Below are 20,475 nucleotides of genomic sequence, written 5' to 3' on the forward strand. Positions count from 1 at the left end.
TCCTCCTGCTTCAGCCTCCTAAGTCATTAGAATTATAGGTATGTACCCCTGAGCCCAACAGGTATAGAACCCTTACACCCAAAACAGGACCCAACAGCAGGTTTTCTCTTCCTGAATATGCTGGTTCACTGCTATTGGTTCAAAGTTATGCTAATTAGGGCTTGGAAATGTGCTAATGCTATTGGTCTATTCTTTCTTTATTTGTTGTAGTTGGACACAATACCTTTATTTTATTTATTTTTGTGTGGTGCTGAGGATCAAACCCAGCGCCTCCCACATGCAAGACAAGCGCTCTACCACTGAGCCACAACCCCAGCCCCTATTGTTCAATTCTTGAGTCCCAACTTTCAAGTCTGCCCTACTTTAATTTCTTTGTGGCAAGAAGCTAGAGATTGAAGTTGCAGGCGAGGAACACACCTCTGTAACTGCTGCAGGATGACGGGTCAGCATGCCTTGGCTTGCCATCAGGGCTGGTTTGCAGCACCTTAGATCCAGGGCACCTCTATGGCAGGACCCACCCCAGCCCCAGGCCACTATTCCACTGCTCCAACCCTAGATTTACAACCTTTGAACAGACACCAACACACTGTCTACATAACACCTGGTGTGCTGGTCTAGGGTTTTATAAACCCTTTGGTTCACTGCTATTGGTCCAAACTTATGCTAATTGGGGCTTGGAGATGTACTAACACTATTGGTCAGTTCTTGAGTTCCAACTTTCATTTTCTTGTGGCAGGAGGGAGGAGAGCGCTTCTGCAGCAGCAGGCATCTCCCATGGGCAGGCTGGGATTCTGCAGGGTGACCGGTCAGTGTGCCTTGGCTCGCTGCACCAGAATGGCAGGCTCCACAAGGCCCTGGGCTTCAACCCACTGGTGCCATTACCCCACGTTCCTTCCCTTTTGGGTTCCAGGACCACTTCTCAGCAGAGACCAGTAGACCCGCCATCCAAGCCTGGCAGTCAGGGAGACCTGTCAATAGTATTGAAGTGGCACCTCCTTTCTGCACAGAAAGTCTTAACTGGGCCTCTCCAGAAATCTTCACCATGGCTGATTTTTAGGACTGTCAGCAAAAGAGTCTCTGCAAAAGAGTTCAATGTAGATTAGCTTCCTATTTTCGTATCACCCTGTTTTACTTGGCCACTGGCCGGGAAGATTCCAGCACTCCAGATGCTGGACACCCTCTTACTAGTTTTTCACAAACATATCCAGTATAATAGTTTGTAGAAATGTACAAACTAGGCTTCTGGCCTTGAGCTAAGCTTCACAGAGATGTCTACGTTTTTTAAAGATAAGTTACCAACTGGGCTCCATGGTAACAGCTGGCAGGGGAGGAAAGAGAGGGGAGAAGAAGCTCTCCCCTTCCCAGGTGTTGTCCTTGAAGGGTTAACCTGCCCAGAACAGTGAAAGAAAAAGTTGCTTTTATGTGAACTTCTGCAGACTATGAACTTCTGAACCACTCCCCTTATATGCTGAGTATAAAACTCTGAAACTACCTGAACTCGGGGTTCAGGGAATTGATTACACCAAAAGCTGCGCCCTCTGAACTGTTTCCTGCTATCTTTGGTGCCTTGCCTCGTTTGTCCCTACAACAGTATCTTATCATGATTCCATTTAAACATCTTTTTAATGTTAATATATTCATATAAAATATCTGAAAAAAATACATACCAAACATGACTAGTGCCTACCTCTGAGGGATAATGCACACATTTTGTAAAGTTTACATTTTCATGAGCATGGATTCACTTCTGCAAACAGGAAAGAGCTGAACTATTTTCTCAAGGGAAGAAGGAAGACTTAAAAAAGAAATGCCTGGTCCTGTGGTTAATGCAGTGTTCCGATGAAGGGGTTCAGTGCAATCCCACTGTGAGTGTAACCATCTGGGCAAGAGTGATATCTAGTAGGAACCAACCAAAATCTCTGTGCTCGAACAGCGAGATGGAAACGCACCACGTCTCCCTTCTGCCTCCCTTATTAATCTCTAGGCTATGCCTTTGGCCACCGCTCCTGCTTCTGAAATATGTTTATTTTCTTCTCTTGCACCATGAACATTTCAGAAGGGATTTAAACCCAGTGGGAAAGACCTGGACGCGGATAAGGCAGTCCTGGGTTCAAACCCAGATTTCTCATTCTACTCACTCTGACTGCATAATCTGCTCTTCCCTTCAGGGTCTTGATTTCCAAAGGTAAAAAATGATGCACATTCTTAGGGAACTTGCCTCAGAGTCTTTGGAATGGGGGAAAAAAAGGCGGGGGGGGTGTAAAGTATAGACAGTGCTTAGGCACAGTAAGTTTTTAATGATGCCTATTATTTGTTACTTTGGATGCTGGGGATTGAATAGAGGCCCCCCCACACACACACACACCCACACTAAGTATGTGCCCTATCACTAAGCCACACACCCGGGCCATTATTATTAGTCCTATTAAAACCAGAGCTTTGAGGTAAAGCTGATTCCCTGCTTCCGCTAATAAGTAAGGCAGAAGGTTTTCTGCTTCTGCTGACCAATAACATCTGCATGACATGCTGGTGTCTGCAGCCTGGGAATTTCACAGTTCTTCCTCAGGATGAGTAGACATCACAGTAGGTTTTGCCCCAAAACCAGGAATGAACACCTTACAGTGGCAGCGAAGGAGATGACTCTACAGCACATATTCTGGTCTAGGGGTTCGTATGCCACTTGGTTCACCATGACTGGTCCAAATTTATGCCAGATAGAGACGGGAATGTGGTAGCACTGACGGTCAATTCTTGAGTCTCAACTTTCATTCAAATCTACCCCACTTTCAATTTCTCATGGTAGGAAGCAAGAAATTGAGATTGTAGGTGAAGAAGGCACTAGAAGGAATACACTTCTACAGCAGGTATCCCCAGTGAGCAGACCAGGCTGCTATAGGGTAACAGATCAGGACATTTTGGCTTGCTTCAGTACAAATTAGCTACACCCCAGACACTGTGGAGGGCTCCACACAGCCTGGGGCTTCAATCCTCTAGGACTGCTGCCCTGCATCTCTGGTATAGCTTCTCGGCAGAGACCAGCAGACCTGCACAGAATGGAGGATCCTGGTCTAGGGATCCATATAGCACTTGGTTCACTACTATTGGTCCAATCTTATGCTAATGAGGCAGAAATGTACTAATGCTATTGGTCAATGCTTGAGTCCTAGTTTTAGTTCAAGTCTACCCCACTTTCATTTCCTCCTGGCAGGAAGCAGTAGGTTGGAGTTATAGATTAGGGCTGTAGGGGCTCCAGTGAACTCTGGCTGGTGTCAGTGCCGGTTCCCTGCACCTCTGACCCACCGCAGCTGTATGGTGGGCTCCACGGGACCCTGGGCATCAACCCACTGATGTAACAAACATCACTGGTGCCTACCTCTGAGGGAATAATACACGCATTTTATAATGTTTACTCCTTTTTTGAGCATGGATTCACTTCTGCACACAGGAAAGAGTTGAGCTATTTTCTCAAGGAAAGAAAGAAGATTAAAAAGAAACGCCTGGTCCTGTGGTTAATGCAGTGTTTCAATGAAGGGGTTCAGTGCAATCCCACTGTGAGTGTGGCAATCTGGGGCTAGGGTGATATCTAGTAGGAACCAACCAAAATCTCTGTGCTTCCACAGAGAGAATGAAATGCACCACGTCTCCCTTCTGCCTCCCTTATTATCATCTCTAGGCTGTGCCTTTGGCCACCGCTCCTGCTTCTGAAATATATCCATTTTCTTCTCTTGCACCATGAGCATTTCAGAAGGGATTTAAACCCAGTGGGAAAGACCTGGACGTGGATAAGGCAGTCCTGGGTTCAACCCCAGATTTCTCATTCAGCTCCCTCTGACTGGATAATCTGCTCTTCCCTTCAGGGTCTTGATTTCCAGAGGTAAAAAAATGATGATCATCTTACAGAACTTGCCTCAGAGTCTTTGGAATGGGGAAAAAATGGGGGTAGAGGATAGAGAGTGCTTAGGCACAGTAAGTTTTTAGTGATGCCTATTATTTGTTACTTTGGGTGCTGGGTATTGAATGGAGGGTCCCACACATGCTAAGCAGGCCACACACCCCACCCCAGAGCCTATCATTAAGCCAGTTAAAACAAGAGTTTCCAGGAAAAGCTCAACTCCCTGCTGTCCCTGCTCCTACTAGCAGGCAGTTTTTGTGTCTCTGGTGACAGATACAGATTGCATGAGGTGCAGACCTCTGAAGCCAAGAACTGTGGCACTTCTAACTGAGGGTGAATAAGTGTAATATCAGAATTTGTTAAAACTCAGAGACAGACACCTTACTAAACCCCAAATAGGAGAACTCTATAGCAAGTCTTCCAAAACGGAGGGGTTTGGTCTAGGAGTTTACAAACCAATCGGTTCACCGCTATTGGTCCAAACTTATGCTAATTAGGGCTTGGAGATGTGCTAATGCTATTGGTCAGTTCTTGAGTCCCAAGCCTGTCCCACTTTCATTTTCTGGTGGCACCTCAGGAAGCAGGAGGCTGAGGTCTTGGTATGGGACTGCAGCACTGTGTGAAACAGGCTTCTGTATCCATACTGTGCCCAGACCTGGTGGCAGAGAAGGGCAGGTCGGTGGCTTTGTCCTGCCTGTGCTTTGGGCTCCCTGTGGCAGCAGGCCGGCTTGGCACTTGCCATTCATGAGGCCACTCCACTGCTCCGTGGCTCCTTTTCAGCAAGGACCAGTAGGTTAGCTGTCCCGCTGAAGCTGAGAAGCCATGTCACAATCGATTTTTTTTTCTTTTTTTTTTGGCGGTCTTGGGAATTGAACTTCCACTGAGTTACATAACCCAGCCCTTTTCATATTTTGTCTTGAGGCAGAACCTCACTAAATTGGCCAGGTTGACCTCAAACTTGTGATCCTCCTGCTTCAGCCTCCCACACTGCTGGGATGACAAGCATGAGCCACCGTGCCTTTCTTTGTGGAACCTCTCCTGTTTTCTGTGTGATAAACTGCTACCCATCCTTCAAGACCTGGCAACAGTGCTTCTTCCTGTGGTCTCTCCCCTGCACACCCAGAACTGATTAATGTTCCCTTTTTCGAAGGATATTACTAGAAGGCTGGGTGCCCAGGTTCATGACTACACGTTATATTCTGATTTCCTTGTATCTCCTCCATACACCTCTAGTTCCTGCATGGCTATAACCCTGATCTATTCATCTCAAATTTCTCAGCACTTAACCACAATTAATTTTTCCTATTGAATTATCTCACTTTTCTCTGCTTATACCACCCAGGAGTCACCATTTCATTCATGGTGGCCTTAGGGTAACAGTTTTTTCTGGGCCTCTTTTCTGCCTACACCAATCTAAGCTAAAGGCTCACTCCAACAGGTTGGTATTCAAAACCCCTGAAGGAAAGGAGAGAGAATTGTGAAAAGAACCACTAGGTGGAGCCAGACCTGAGTTTTAGCTCTGGTTTTGCTACAGAATGATGTGACATGGCATGTACCTTTAACATTATCTGTTAAATAGAAGCAATTACCTCCTTCCACAGGGTACTAGAGGGGGGGATAAATGAGAAATTCATGTGAAAATATGCCCACGTTACCTAAATGTTAGATATTACAACTTTCTTTTTTCCTTCTTTCCTCTTTTTGAAATGGGGTCCTTATTGCCTAGGCTGGCCTCAAAATCTCTGGGCTCAATCAATCCTCCTGCTTCAGCCCTCTAAGTAGCTGGGTCTACAGGTGTGCACCACCATGCTTGACCCATTGTTGAGATGCAGAATATATAGGAGCAGAATGAGTAGCTATAAAGTGTCTGTCCTGGGTATCAAGCTGCATCCTGAAACTCCAGGTGATCTTGAGCAAAAGTCTGTGGTTGTAAATGAAGAAGAGACCTCTAAGATCTTTTCTACCCTCAGGTTCTGTTTGATCCAGAAACCACATCTCACCTGATGTGAGACCAATCCCCAAGGCAAAGGGGCAGAGAGTCTTCTCTGCCCTTAAAATTAAACTCAAATATCAGAGGACATGTGTGCAGTCCTTTTCTATTTGTGGAGCACTTTCGTATCCTTCATTGGATTTGAAAAGGGTTTTATTAGGAAGAAACCATAGCCAAATATTAACAGCTTTTAATCTCCAGATGGTGGAATTTGGCATAATTTAAAATTTACTTGTGTTTTAAACCTTCAAAATCTCCTTCAAGCTGGGCGCAGTGGCACACGCTTGTAATCCTAGCTACTCAAGAGGCTTGGGTATAAGGATCACAAATTCAAGGATAGCCTTAGCAACCTAGTGAGACCCTGTCTCAAAAATAAAAAGAGCTGGGGATGTAACTCAGTGACAAAATGCCCCTGGGTTCAATCCCTAATGCCCACCTCCCCCCCAAAAAAATCCTTCAATTTAAAATCATAAAGAAATGATGGTTGCACCACATTGTTAAAGAACAAATAGCACTGAACTGTGTGTGTACTTTAGAATAGTTAATTCTATATATGAGGCTTTGCTTCATTAGGAAAAAAACCTTCAACACACACAATTTTATAGTCATTTCTTAAAACTGTGGCTTTGAGGAGAGAGTTACAGAAGATTCCTTAGACACAAGAGCAGTTTATGTAAGCTGACATGAACCTGCACCTCCCACCCATCCCCCAGACCCGCTTAAAGTTGCAGCCTCAAGCCAGGCCTGCAGAGCGCTCCTCCGACCACCAGGGGACTCTGCAGAGCTCCCGCGTCCTCACACACCGGCGCGCGCCGTCTCTTGCGCCTTTGAAGCGCGTGTGCGTGAGAGGCAGGGCCGGGAGAGGAAGCTGCGCCTGCGAGACCGCCGCCCACCTGAGCCTCACAGGGCGCTCCTCTCACCTTCGGTTCTGACAGACCGACCGCTCCAACTGCGTGCGAGTATTTGAAGTCCCACCTCTCCACTCAGTCGTCATACGTTTGAGCGGGTATCCCCACTTCCATTTCCTCACCCTTAACCACTTATCCCTGCTACTGTGTTCCTTCGCCCTGCTCCGCCAAGGATCCTCGGTTTTCTGTCAGCCTCTGACCCATGGTGCTGCAGGCGCTGCAGGCGCTGCACAGCTCGGGGGTGGCCTTCCGCAAGATCCTGTCTCACTTCCCCGAGGAGCTGAGCCTGGCTTTCGCCTATGGCTCCGGGGTGTACCGCCAGGCGGGTCCCAATTCAGACCAGAAGGTGAGCCCGGCCCCAGAGACCGGACCTTCCCCATGTGGCTTCCCCGCGGTCCACCCCATTGCCAGGATTCTGCTTGTTCTCCCTTCGGACCCCTAGGGTGGCCTGCTGCGTACTCCAGGCGTCAATTAGGAGGATGCAAATCGTTCAGAAGTGTTCTTAGTATAACGAGAACGTGAGCTGAGTTTTGAAGGATAATTTAGGAATCCACTTGGGAGCTGCAGTTAGGTGAAGGGAAAAACTGTTGCCTAGGCACGGTGAAAGAAAGAAAAACAGTTGCTAAATTCGAATTCAGTTTTCAACCTGGATACTACGTTGGAATTTTCTAGGGAGCTTAAAAAAAAAAAAAAGAATTGCTGGGTTCTACCTGAGATTCCTGATTTAACTCGTCTAGAATGATGCTGGGCTTCAGGAATTTGAAAAACGTCGCTCGATTCTCATGCGCAGCCACGTTTGAGCTCCTCCTATCTGCTGCTGTGGGAGAAAATACAAAATAATCCTCTGATTTCAAGGAAATCGATGAATTGTCTGTAGGGCCAGGGCAGGTACCGTGAAGGTAACTAAGGACAACAGTTAGTGGCTAGCCGGTGTATGCACTTCATGCTCAGCATATTTAACAAGTGTCTAGTGGGGATTAAGCATTGTTACTCTTCAGAGTTGGCTGAGCACAACAGCAATATAATTTTCATTGTGATTTACAGAATTCAGTGTGAAAATTGCAATAGGGACTTAGATACTTGGCTGTAATTTGCCTTTTGGTTAAAGTTTGCCTATTCACTTCCTGGTGAGGCTATCTACAGCCTGGATTTCCTATCTATGCTGTTACAATGTTGTTCTTTAAATTGGCAGCATATGAAGTTGTGTGAGAAATTATAGTATGATCTAATTACTTTTCTAATATACATTTACATAATTATAGATATTTAAGAATGTTTACCCATGTCTTCTCACATCTTAAGTATCACCAGTGGTTTGTGGATCACAGTGAGGGAAACCCAGAGCATCCTTTAGTCTCCTGTAGACTCTTCATCATTTTTCAGTGAAGGTTTTCCTTTGAGTAGAACTGGATTTCCCTCCAAAAAAAAAAAAAAGATTCTTTCCTTACCCTCACTCTCATCCCCTACATTCAAGTTAACAAACCTTGTATATTCTAATACTAAATCTCCTTCAAACCAGTCTCTACCCCAAGTGCCTCGCCTCAAACCTTTTTGTTTCTCCCCTGGAATTTTTTAGTGGTTACCTATCAGATTTCCCTCATCCTTTATCTCCACTCTCAAGTTAGTTCTTCTGCAGGAAAGTTTTCTAGCATGGCAAACAGCCTCTCTGGTCCTATCTCCCACAACATAAGTATGTTTTGTTCCAGTAGCACCAAACTGCAGGTCCAGAACATGCCTGACTGTCTCCTACCCATAGAAGTAGTTTCCTGTACATGGCTCTGTGCCTTCCTCATGTTTCCCCAAGTACTTTTACCAGCCCTGTTTCCCTTGAATGCCTTTTTCAAGACTCCTACTTAAGTTCCCTAGAAGCATTCCTACTTCTTGTTCTCTTGGATCTTTTTTTTTTTTTTTTTGTACCATGGATTGAACCCAAGGATACTTAACCATCAAGCCACATCCTCAGCCCTTTTTATTTTTTATCTTGAGACAGGGTCTCAGTAGGTTGCTTATAACCTCATTAAGTTCCTGAAACTGGCTTTGAACCTGCAATCCTCCTGCCTCAGCCTCCTAAGCCACTGGGGATCTGCCCCCACTCTTAAGTGATATTAGTACATTGTGCATTCCTCTATCAAGTCAAGTTGTATACTCCCTCCAGTAGACTGAGCTCTTCTACCCTAGGACCCATCAGAACTCATAGGTACTTTATTAGTAGTTGTGAATGACTTATTTCCTTTTACATACTACTTAGAGTTTGTCCAAGTGATCTTTGATCTGGAAGAAAAGTGGAACACATTTAACTGCAGTTAGGTAATGAGCACAATTATTCAGCACACAGAATTTATTACCATGCTACTTAGGTCTGTGGCTAATTAGCCTTGTGTACCAAGGCACAGTGCTTATCCTGGACATTGGTTTCCTTTCCTATAAAATTGGAATAATTGCATACCTACTTTGTAGAATTATTGTGAAGATAAAGTAAGTTGCTGTATGTATTATATATAAAGTGCTGACATAGTACACATTAAATTAGTATTTGTATTAAAACAAAGCTCACATTGCTTTCAGAGATTGGAGACCCTAGATCTTCTGCTAATCATAATAGCACAATATTTGGGAGGGTTCCACTCTATCTAGCCACTTTTCCAGGAATTAATGAACTCATTCTCTTTTCTTTACAGAATGCAATGCTGGATTTTGTGTTCACAGTAGATGACCCTATTGCATGGCATTCAGAAAACCTGAAAAAGAATTGGAGCCACTACTCATTTCTAAAAGTTTTAGGGCCCAAGATGATCACATCTGTCCAGGATAACTATGGCGCTGGAGTTTACTACAATCCATTGATTATGTGTGATGGTAGGGTAAGTGACGTTCGTTGGGCCTTTGTCTTAACTTGGCTAATTATTAACCTTTGTTAAAAGAGCACCAGTGAAATATGTATGTTTGTGCAGGTGGGAAAGGGTCACACTCCTGCTGGATGTTCTGAACCCAGGGACAGAGCAGGCACTGGAGTCCTCAACTCCCCTTCATTGTGATTGCAATGTGAGAAGGTGATTGAATGTTACTTGTTTTTTTTTTTTTTTTTTGCCAAGTGGTTCCCAAGTTTTAATCTGTTGTACACACAGATTGCAGGGATCCACCCCCAGAGTTTCTGATTCAGTAGGTCTAGCTGGAGCTGGAGAATTTGCTTTTCTAACAAGCTTCCAAATGACACTGAAACCAAAGGTCTAGGAACCATACTTTGAGAACCCTAGTTTGGTCAGTGTGAGGAATAGGCAGCCCTATTCAAGATCAGGGTGGAGATCAGTCTTATCTCTTCTAGATAACAGACACCCCCAGGAAGAAATTGGAAGTGAAGCGGGCATTAAGGGAGGCTGGTAGTCTGTGAGGCCAAGTAATAGACAGGAACCTCTTGGTGTTAACACCTGAATGGGATTCAAGAGTGGGGTGTTAGAGAGCAAAGGTCCCCAAAGAGGGATTGTCTGACATCAGAGACTCTTGCCTATCTTTTAGAGGAGAAACAGCCCAGAGGTTTGGGTTGTAGCTTAGTGGTAGAGTGCTTGCCTAGCATGTATGAGTTCCTGAGTTTGATCTATAGCACTAGCACTACCAAAAAAAAAAAAAAAGCAAACGAGATGAAAAGCAAACCAGATGAAGCATGTCAGTATCTTAAGAGGACTGTCAAGAGCTAAGTGGATCCCCAAAATGTGAAGACCAGTGGGGATCTAACTCAGTTGCCTCCTGGAGATTAGTTGGGTTAAGAATGAGGTATGGGCTTCAGTTGCTAGATTGACACTCCTGCTGATTTTTGGAGCATACTTATAGGCATATGAATAATGTGGGGATCTTTTAAAGTACAGATTCTGATTGAGTAGTCTAGTATGGAACCTGAGATGCTGCATATTTTACAAGCTGTCTGGTAATGCTCATGTAACTGCTCAAAGGAGCATGCGTTAAAGGGCAGGAGACTGGAATACTGACTTGAGAAGGATCTGAACTTGGCTGAGGAATGTGCTGTGATTGACTGGTGATGTCTGTAAATCCTTAAGGCCGTCTATTTGCTTTTCTGGTTGAGGTCCTATCCTGCTTCCCTTGCATTTTTTTTCCTTTTATATGGTACTAAGGTATGAACCCAGGGGCACTCTACCACTGAGCAACTTCCTCACCCCTTTTTAAATTATATTTTGAAACAGCTTCTTGCTGAGTTGCTCAAACTGGCCTCATCCTTATAATCCTCCTGCCTGAGCCTCTGAGTAGCTGGGGTTCCAGCTATGCACCACTACACCTAGTTGCACCTGCATTTTGCAGATGAGGAAATGAAGGTTTAGAGAGAACACCTTCTGTAAGGTCAGGCCCCTAGTTAGTGACAGGCTCCTTGATTTCTAGGCTTGTGCTGTTTCTACTGTCCCCCCTCCTGCCCCCCAGCTATTACTTGCCTGTAGCAAGAATGGTTTCTGCAGTCCTGTGGCCTAGTGGAGGGAAAAGCCCAACCTGCCACTTCCACTTATTCATGCAAAACACATAACTGTGTTCTTTATCCATAATTAATGTTATGCTGAGCCTATCTCTAATTAGTAACTTTCAAACAGTATTACATGCTCCAGTAACTAAAGGTTTAGGCAAAATTGTATACCAAGGGGACTGTACATTTTAATTGAAATTCTTTAGATACTTTTTACATATGTGCAGCCTGAGAAGGCTATTTGGATACCAAAGTTGAGTAAAGTGGATCTGAAGGTATTTATTAACACAAATAGGACTTTGTAACCTGGGAAATCTACATTCAGGGTTTATACAAATTATTATGGAAATTGACTTGACCATAATTCCATGTGTTTAGCATTGATAAAGAGGTTTTATTTGGGGATGTTGCTTTGTAACTATAAGCCTTTCAAAGTCAACAGCAATAGAGGAATTGACTATGTAAAGGATATCAGTTAAAACTTTTAATTAAAGAAACTTTCTGTTACTTTGCAATGAAAAGAACATTGGGAACTAAAATTCTAGGATCTAGTTTGTTTATTTGTTTGTTTTTGTGGTACTAGAGATGAAACCTAGGGCCACATACATGCTAGTTAAGCACTGCTGAGTATATTCCCAGCCTTGTTTTGTTTTGGAAAGTGACAGGGTCTCTCGGAATTGTTTGGGCTGGTCCCATACTACAGGCTCAAGCCATCCTCCTGCCTCAGCCTCCCAAATATCTGGGTCTATAGGTGCATACTATGCCTGGCTCTAGACCTAGTTTTAACTCTATTAGTACTGTTGCCATTTGGAGTATTTAATTTATTCTTTCTGGGCCTCAGCTTTTTATTTCTCAGATGGAGAACATGAACTAAAACAATATTTCTCAAACATTTGGAAAGGTTTTGGTTTTTTTGCAGAATGGTGTCTAAGAGCCATTCTGCCTTTAACATCACATGGACCTAAGTTTGTGATCACCTCACCTCCTGTACTTTGAACTGTATCTTGAACCATATCTGAGTTCCAAATCTGTTTTAGACATTAAACCTCTCAAAGAGTTTTGGTGGAGATGTGGGTATTTCCATGGAAGGCATTTTGAGTGACTTTGGAAATCAAGGTCCTACTCTGGTCCAGAATTTGATGTGTTTCCTTATGTTTTGTACTTGCATAAGAAACAACCTGATATTTGGCTTTTTTTTTTCACCCATTTCTTTCCTTTTTCAGCTTATCAAATATGGGGTTATTAGCACCAGTATTCTAATTGAAGATCTCCTCAACTGGAATAACTTATACATTGCTGGACACCTCCAAAAACCGGTGAGTGTGTGTTTTTTTAGGCTGCCATAATTAGGGTGTCTCTGAACCTAACTTGACTTTTAATCCTTGTGATTGCAATGAGATGGAACTCTAGGAAATGGAAATGCCTATTAGATTCCTCCTCTTTCTACCTTTAATGAATTACCTTTATAATTCATTACCAATGTCCAGATATTATGTTGTGATATTGTGACATAATAAGAAATATATGGTTGGTTTTTGTCTTTGGCTTGTGGCACAGAGCTCCTAAAAGCCTTAGAATTCCTAAGTGTTAGGAATAACAAGTCCCTTTCAACCATACCTGAGTTCATCTAATGAGGGGACTCTTTTTTTTTCTTTCTGGCTTGAACCCAGGGCCTCATGCATGTGCATGCTAGGTAAGCACTAAACCACTAAGCCTCATCCACAGCCTTCCCAGGTGACCCTTGATGGGCCCTAAATAGCTTCAGGATAGGGGCTGGTTACCAGAGAAACCACCAATGTGCTTAATGGGCTGGAACTTTCATCCCTACCTCCCATTTTCCACCCACCTCTGGAAGGGGTGAGTGGCTGGAGATTGAGTTACTCTCAATGGCAGTGAATTAATCAATCATGCCTAGGTAGTGGGACCCCCATAAAACCCTCAGTAACAGAGTTCTGATGGTTTCCATGTTGATGAACAAACACATTGAGGTGCTGGGAGGATGGGGTCTTTAGAGTGGGCGCAGAGCTCAGTTCCCAGTCCCACCCAACGATACCTTGTCCTCCTCCTACTACTACTACTATTCCTCCTCCTCTTCCTCTTTCTTCTCCTTCTCCTCCTTCCTTCCTTCTCCTCCTCTTCTTCTTCTTCCCCCTCCTCCTTTTCTTCTTCATACTCCTTCCCCCTATTTATTCCTTCCTCATCTCTCCTCCCTCCTCCTCCTCCTCTTCCTCCTTCTCCTCCTTCATATGCTTGGTATCAAACCTAGGGTCTTGCACATGTTAAGTATTTTACCACTGAGCTACATCCCCAACCCCTGCATCACTCTATTTAGCTGATCCTGAGTTGGATACTTTAGAATAAGCTGGTAATAGTAAGTAAGCCTTCCTGAGTTCTGTGAGCCCTTCTAACAAATTATCAACCCAGAGGAAGGGATTGTGGAAATTTACAGCTACTTAGTTGTGTGGGATTGAGCCCCTAACTTAAGGATTCTCTATATAGCTCGAGATAGATAATATCAAAATTAAATTCTATTGTAGGACACACAACTGGTGTCCAAAAAGTTGGAGAATTTGTTGGTGTGACAGAAAAAGCCCCACACATTTGGTGTCAGATGCTGGGAGTAAAAGACAGATTGTCCCCCTCAGGTACAGGGTCAGTCCATTTGGGGAGTTGGCAGAGAAGGTGTCCAGTGCCTTAGTGGCACCTCTGTCTGTACTATGTACATCCTCATCTTCTCTTCTAGAAGCTCAGGGCACTACGTGTCCACCGTTGTCTCCTCGAAAAAGACAGGACAATGTCTGTCACACAGAAAGCAGTCAGTAACTGTTGAGTGAATGAATGAGTCAGGCCGTCATTCCAGGGGAGAATGGTATTCTGGACCCTGTTTTATCCTCCTGAGGCCAGTGGTGATGTCCTGTCACTATATTCTTACCTCATTGGGGATGCTCCTGAAAGAGACTGTGGGGTTTTGGCTTCTCCATGGCTTTGATAGAAAGGAACAGGGACAAAGAAGTGGGAAGGAACTTGAACTTTTAACAAGTGTTTGCAACTATCATCTTTTTTCTTTTTTTCAAAAGTATGGCCTATTTTCTGAGAAAGCTTCTTTTTTAAGAACTACTTGAGCCAGGTGCAATGGCATACATCTAGAATTCCAGTAACTCAGGAGGTTGAGGCAGGAGGATCACAAGTTTAAGACCAGCTGCAGCACCTTAGCAAGAACCAATCTCAAAATAAAAAATAAAAAGGGCTGGGGATGTAGCTCAGTGTTAAAGTGCCCCTGGGTTCAATCCCCAGTATAGCAAAAGAAAGAACTGTGCTAACTAGTCACAGTTGTCAATCTCATACACCTCCCAAGGAAAATTTTCATTATACTGACCAGGGTCTTAGGCTCCAAAAATAGCAGATGGGTTGTTCTCAGGTATCTCCCATAACAGCAACCCCTACCTCCTTTTATAGTGAGCTATGGGGAAAAATAAGAGATTTCTACTGTCATAGTTCATTTGGTCTGTGTCAGAAAAATTTCTTTATTTGTGTATATGGGCTGTCAAGATGCTCTTGCTTTGAACCTGGGCTTAAAATTTAGTAGTGTAAATGGAATTTTATTCAGAAAGAATAAAACTCTTCCCAACAAAGAACAAATTCTGTCATTTGCAGGAAATTGGATGGAACCAGAGATCATAATTTTGAGTGAAATAAGTCAGACTCACAGTATCATATGTGAAAACTAGAGATATGTTTTCTTTCATATCTGAAAGATGGAGGGATGAAACTGGGAGGAAAAAAGAATTCAGTGAAAATAGAAGGGAGACCAACCACTAAGGTAGAGGAAGTAGAGAAGCGGAGGGGAATTGGGGAATGCTAGAAAGTGAAACTGACCAAATTACACTTTATTTATATATGTATATACCACAATGAAACCCCCACCCTTCTATATAAATAATATGCACCAATAAAAAACAGAAAAAATTGTATAATTCATTAAAATATGCAGAAATACTTGAGCATATTATACATGTATACACATGTATAAAAATTTATCAAGCCAAATCTTTCAAATATGTACACTTATAAATTTTCCTTCAGTAAAATCATTTTATAATTATGGTTATTATTATTATTATTATTTGGCAGTGCTGAGGATCAAGCCTAGGGTCTTGCACATACTAGGCAAGTGCCCTACCATTGAGCTATATTTCCCCACCCAAGTAAAACAGATTCTTTTAAAAAAATTTTTTTTTTAGTTGTAGATGGACAGAATGCCTTTATTTTACTCTTTTTTTTTAACCTTTTTTAAATTTTTATGTGGTGCTGAGGATCAAACCCAGTGCCTTACACATGCTAGGCAAGTGCTCTGCCACTGAGCTACAGCCCCAGCCCAAGAAACAGATTCTTATTAAACCTAAGGAAATAACTATATTACCGTAAAATAAGAATATTCACCATAAATTTTAAAATTTTTCAGGGATGATTAAGTAGGGAGAAAGGAAAGGTTGTAATTTCCTTTTGGAGTATACTTTACCAAATCTCTATAATCCATAAATAGCCCCAAATAGAAAAAGAAAAAATTTCTGTGTCTGACAAACAAAAGAATTTGCCAGGTGCTTTTTGTTTTGTTTTGTTTTGTTTTGTATGTGTGGTGCTAGAAATGGAACCCAAGGCCTCACACATGCTAGGCAGGTGCTCTACCACTGAGCCACACCCCCAGCCCATACATACATTTTTTAAACATCCAGAAACAATAAGCTTACTGAAATAATTTCAAATATCTATAGATGAATTTCTCATTCTTAGACTGGATAACAGGTAAAGCTCATAATTAAGCAAATAAATGCAATTGAAAATATATAAATATTCATTTTACTTCTAAGGGTTTTATAATTTTAAAAATGTTATTGATAGGGGCTGGGGATGTGGCTCAAGCGGTAGCGCGCTCACCTGGCATGCGTGCGGCCCGGGTTCGATCCTCCAGCCCCACATACAAAGATGTTGTGTCCGCCAATAACTAAAAAATAAATAAATATTTTTAAAAATGTTATTGATAGAAAGATAAATGAATGTGGAATTAGAAGTGTTTGGTCATATTAATTCCTACTGCTTATTAGGAGTTTATACGAACTCAGGCACCTGGTTTTATCTTTCTGAATGTCAGTCAATTCATGTGTAAAATAGGGATAATAGTACTTACCCTGCCAACGCCCCAAAAGCGTTGAAAATTGGAAACAGAGTATTAATGTTGGGAAGAACATGGGCATTTTAGTTAGAGTCTAAGAGAGCTAAGGTTAGGATCTCAGTTGTGACCCTTACTAATCTTGTGACCTTGTGCCACCGATAGAGTCCCTCACACCTTGGGATATTTTCATCTGTGGACAAGGGTTCTGAAATTCCTGATACTTCAGAACCATTCAGAAAAATGATATTTCCCTTCTCTTCATCCCTGGCTATCTCAGTTATGTTGAGATCAAATAAGATCAAATACAAAAATATTGCGTTATTCTCTGTACTATACTTTATGCCTGGAATTTTTTAAATTAAAAAAAAATGGTGTTAGAAACCTGAGATGCCCTGAAATCTAAGAATGTAAGTACTGGAAATTATCTTTTTGTTTTGTTTTGTTGTTTTGATTTTGTTCTGGGGATCGAACCCAGGGCCTTGCACATGCTAAGTATGTGATCTGCTGAGCTACACCCTATGGCCTGATCTCAGAATTTATCTAAATGTCATATGTTCTTGTAAAATAAAAGCAGTCCAAGACAAGGAGTAGCAGCTACATTACCTTAAACAAAACTATGAATTTCTTGCCTAATTTAGAAAATAAAATAAAAGCTTGCCATGGTAGCTCACACCTGAATCCCAGGGACCTGGGAGGCTGAGGCAGGAGGATCACAAGTTTGAGACCAGCCTCAGCAATTTAGTAAGACCCTGTCTCAAAAGAAAAAATAAAAAGGGCTGGAGGTGTATCTCAGTGGTAGAGCACCCCTGGATTTTATCACTAGTACCAAAAAAAAAAAAAAAGACTTATCTTTTTAAAAAGTGAAAATGATAAACAGGTGAAGTGACTCCCTCCTGATCCTGCCCCCAGTTTTTTCCACTCCTGTGGAAATCACAGTTAAGCGGACTTCTCTGTGGTAAGTCTTTCAGCAATCATTTTTCCCTCTAGATGGCAGCAAGTATTAATCAAACTTGAGCAAATCTGTTGAAAGGATAGTAGCATTTTCAACAAGAAAAATGGGTGGTTATTTTAAGAATTATGAGAAAGAGTACGAATTCTTTGTTTTTATGTTTTAAAAGCAGTTACATTGTTATATTGTCTAAAACTCCAAAATTGTCTTGCACTTTGCAAATTGAAATAGAATTCCTCAATTACTTGCAAGTTAAATCTTTAAAAGGAATATACAGGAGTTAAAAAGATGGACATTTCTGGGAAAAATTGAATTTAAAATTAAATTTCTGTTATACTTTACTAGCAACTTACCTTATAATTGAGGAGATACCATGTTTTGATTTCTAGTACAGACTTACGTTTCTGAGTCATTTAGTCATTTGCTGTGTGTGTGTGTGTGTGTGTGTGTGTGTGTGTGTGTGTGTGTGGCTGAGCAAGTCACCACTGTACTACATCCCAAGCCCTGCAAATATTTTTTAAGTGAAGAACCATGGAATTTAAATTACTTAATAGAACATGTGAACAATCTTTTGTAAGTTTAAAAAAAAAAACAAAAACACTAAAGCAAGTTAAAGTCAGTTCCCTAATTACTTTGACATAATTTGGGATTTTTGTATTTCACTTGTTTTTCATGTATAGATGATTTTGTAACATTTAAAATTTTTTAAAAAAATATCTAGTTTCCAGTTTTAGTTGGACACAATTCCTTTATTTTATTCATTTATTTTTATGTGGTGCTGAGGATCAAACTCAGGGCCTTGCACGTGCTAAGTGAGCACTCTACCCCTGAGCCACAACAATAGCCCTAACATTTTTTATACCTTTATTTTATTTATTCATTTTTATATGGTGCTGAGGATAGAACCCAGTGCCCTGCATGTGCTAGGCAAGTGCTCTACCACTGAGCCACAACCCTAGCCCTGTAGAGATAATTTTGTTTGAAGTTTCTTTTTATCTTTCAGGGCTCTAGAGATGGAACCCAGGGCCTCAGGCATGCTAGCCAAGGTGTCTACCACTGAGCTACACCCCAGCCAGTAATGCAGCATTGGTTTTTTTGTAATAGCTTTATTAAGGTATACTTCACATACCATAATTCAACCATTTAAAGTGTAAAGTTCAGTGGTTTTTAGTATATTTACAGTCCTGTAACTATCACCATATTAGAGTTGTATTTATTTATGTATTTCAAATGGGAAAAATCCCCCTGGTATAAAAGATCCCTGAACTGGGAATTGGAAAACCTGGTTTACTAGTTTTGGCTCTTCCCTGCTGTGAACCAGCCTTTGGTTTTCTAGCCTTTGAAATGCAAAGATTGAGCCATTCATTTAGTTATTCAAAAGACAACTAAGGTTCTTCTTTGTGCATGCCAAAAAAAAAAAAAAGACCCCCCACATTATTTGTCCTTGAAGATCCCCCAGTCCAGTAGATAGATAAGGTTTGATCCCATTCTTGTGTTCCGCCCTTCTTCATTTTCAAGCAGTGACTATTTAGAAGAGTCACCCCTCCTGACCATTTGGAATCAAAAAGTTCTGGCCAACGGTTGAGTAGTTCAGCACTAGGTAGGGTTGCCTTCTTTGTAACTGAAACTTCACTCTTCACAATTCAAGTAGTCTTTCCCAGTGACTGTTATAGAGATGGAGGGTGGCTTTCTTTTTTTATCTGTCTTGAAAGGTACTCACAAATCTCTCCTTTTAAAGTCCCTCCGAGCTTTGTCCCTTCCTCTCTGCAGTCAGGATCTGCACCCTGGCATTAGAGCTAATGTTATCTATGCAGTTCAGGTCGGGGCATTCCCAGTAAGGTACAAACAGCTATTCACAACTCTGAGGACTTTCTTCTTTTCCCAGGCCTCTCTGGCAGTGCCCCAAGCGTTCACTGGCTTTTCACTCTGAACAACAAATTACAGTGCTGCCGAGACAAGTTCCTAGTTCACCTTTCGTTGAAGAACCAGATCAGCACAGTAGCAGAGCCTTCAGAATTCACGTTTTCCCTTTGAGTAAGGATGCTTTTATTTGCACTCTCTTCACCTTAAGTACTGGACTGCTTTCTTCCAACCTAAGTAGAACAGATTTCTTGGAGAACAATTGGTTATTCTGTTAACTAGGAGAAAATCTTCCAAACTTATTCTTTTGTTTGCCTCTTTGAGTATTTAGCGCCTTAAAATAGCCTCTGATTTCACTGGGTTTCTGTAATAGCCAGAGAGAGAGAGAGAGAGAGAGAGAGGGAATAATTATGATAAGGACTGGTGAATTAGGATGAAGACTGAAGGGTAGGAATATGGAAGCAGAATGGTATCACAGGGGACACATCAGGGGACTGGACCTCGCTTGGTCCATTGTGTCACTTCTTAGAGAAAGGTATTTGACTTCTCTAGCCCTCAGTTTTTCCACCAGTAAGTTGAGTAAGTTGCCTTCCTAGATCACTGATTCCATATGGAATACAAATTTTACTTCTAAGGTGTTGTAGGATTTTAAAAATTTCAGGAGCTGGAGATGCAACTCAGTGGTTGAGTACTTGCCTAGCATATTTATAGCCCCCAGTTCAATTTCCACATTGAAAAAAAATTGTTTTATTAAACTTCTGTCAAAATAAGTCAAGCAGAATACATCCCTAACTGAATGCATGATGATAACTCAAAATATTTAGAACTTGAATTGCATAGTGCAAGGGTGTGGCCCTGGTTTTGCCATTGGTTCATTGTGCAACCTTAGGCGAGTCTTGTTCCTGGGCTGTTCCTTGGTGTTATACTCTGCAGATGATGGCAAAGATACTAAACTCACCCAAGCCAAAAGGCTTAATTAAGGTCTATTAAGTTCTCATAATTATAAGGGTGGAGGAGGTGATATTGAACCAAGTGGCTTACCTATCATATATGAGGTATAGATGTTGGAAATATTCCCTTAGAAAAAAGGTGGATAACACAAGGCAAAAGTTAGAATTTAGGTTGTTAAGCTTGATTTATAGTTATGTCTTATGGTGCTACCACTTTTTTTTTTTTAAACAACAAAAAACTAACATCATTCTCCTCTTTCCAGTAGAACTTTATTTTGGAGTTTCTTAGAGTGT

The 20,475-nt window shown here is 41.9% G+C and overlaps 1 pseudogene across 1 annotated transcript in view; it reads left to right on the plus strand.

The window, feature by feature from the left end:
* The first annotated feature begins 6,896 nt into the window (after positions 1-6,896).
* Positions 6,897-20,475, plus strand: part of LOC144373516 (phosphatidate cytidylyltransferase, mitochondrial-like) — a 48,403-nt pseudogene continuing 34,824 nt past the window's right edge. The window contains exons 1-3 of the transcript XR_013433170.1: positions 6,897-7,136; positions 9,469-9,651; positions 12,476-12,568. The product of XR_013433170.1 is annotated as a phosphatidate cytidylyltransferase, mitochondrial-like (transcript). The remainder of the gene's footprint in view (positions 7,137-9,468; positions 9,652-12,475; positions 12,569-20,475) is intronic.

This window comes from Ictidomys tridecemlineatus, unplaced genomic scaffold (genome assembly GCF_052094955.1).
Source record: "Ictidomys tridecemlineatus isolate mIctTri1 unplaced genomic scaffold, mIctTri1.hap1 Scaffold_42, whole genome shotgun sequence".
NCBI classification, from domain to species: domain Eukaryota; kingdom Metazoa; phylum Chordata; class Mammalia; order Rodentia; family Sciuridae; genus Ictidomys; species Ictidomys tridecemlineatus.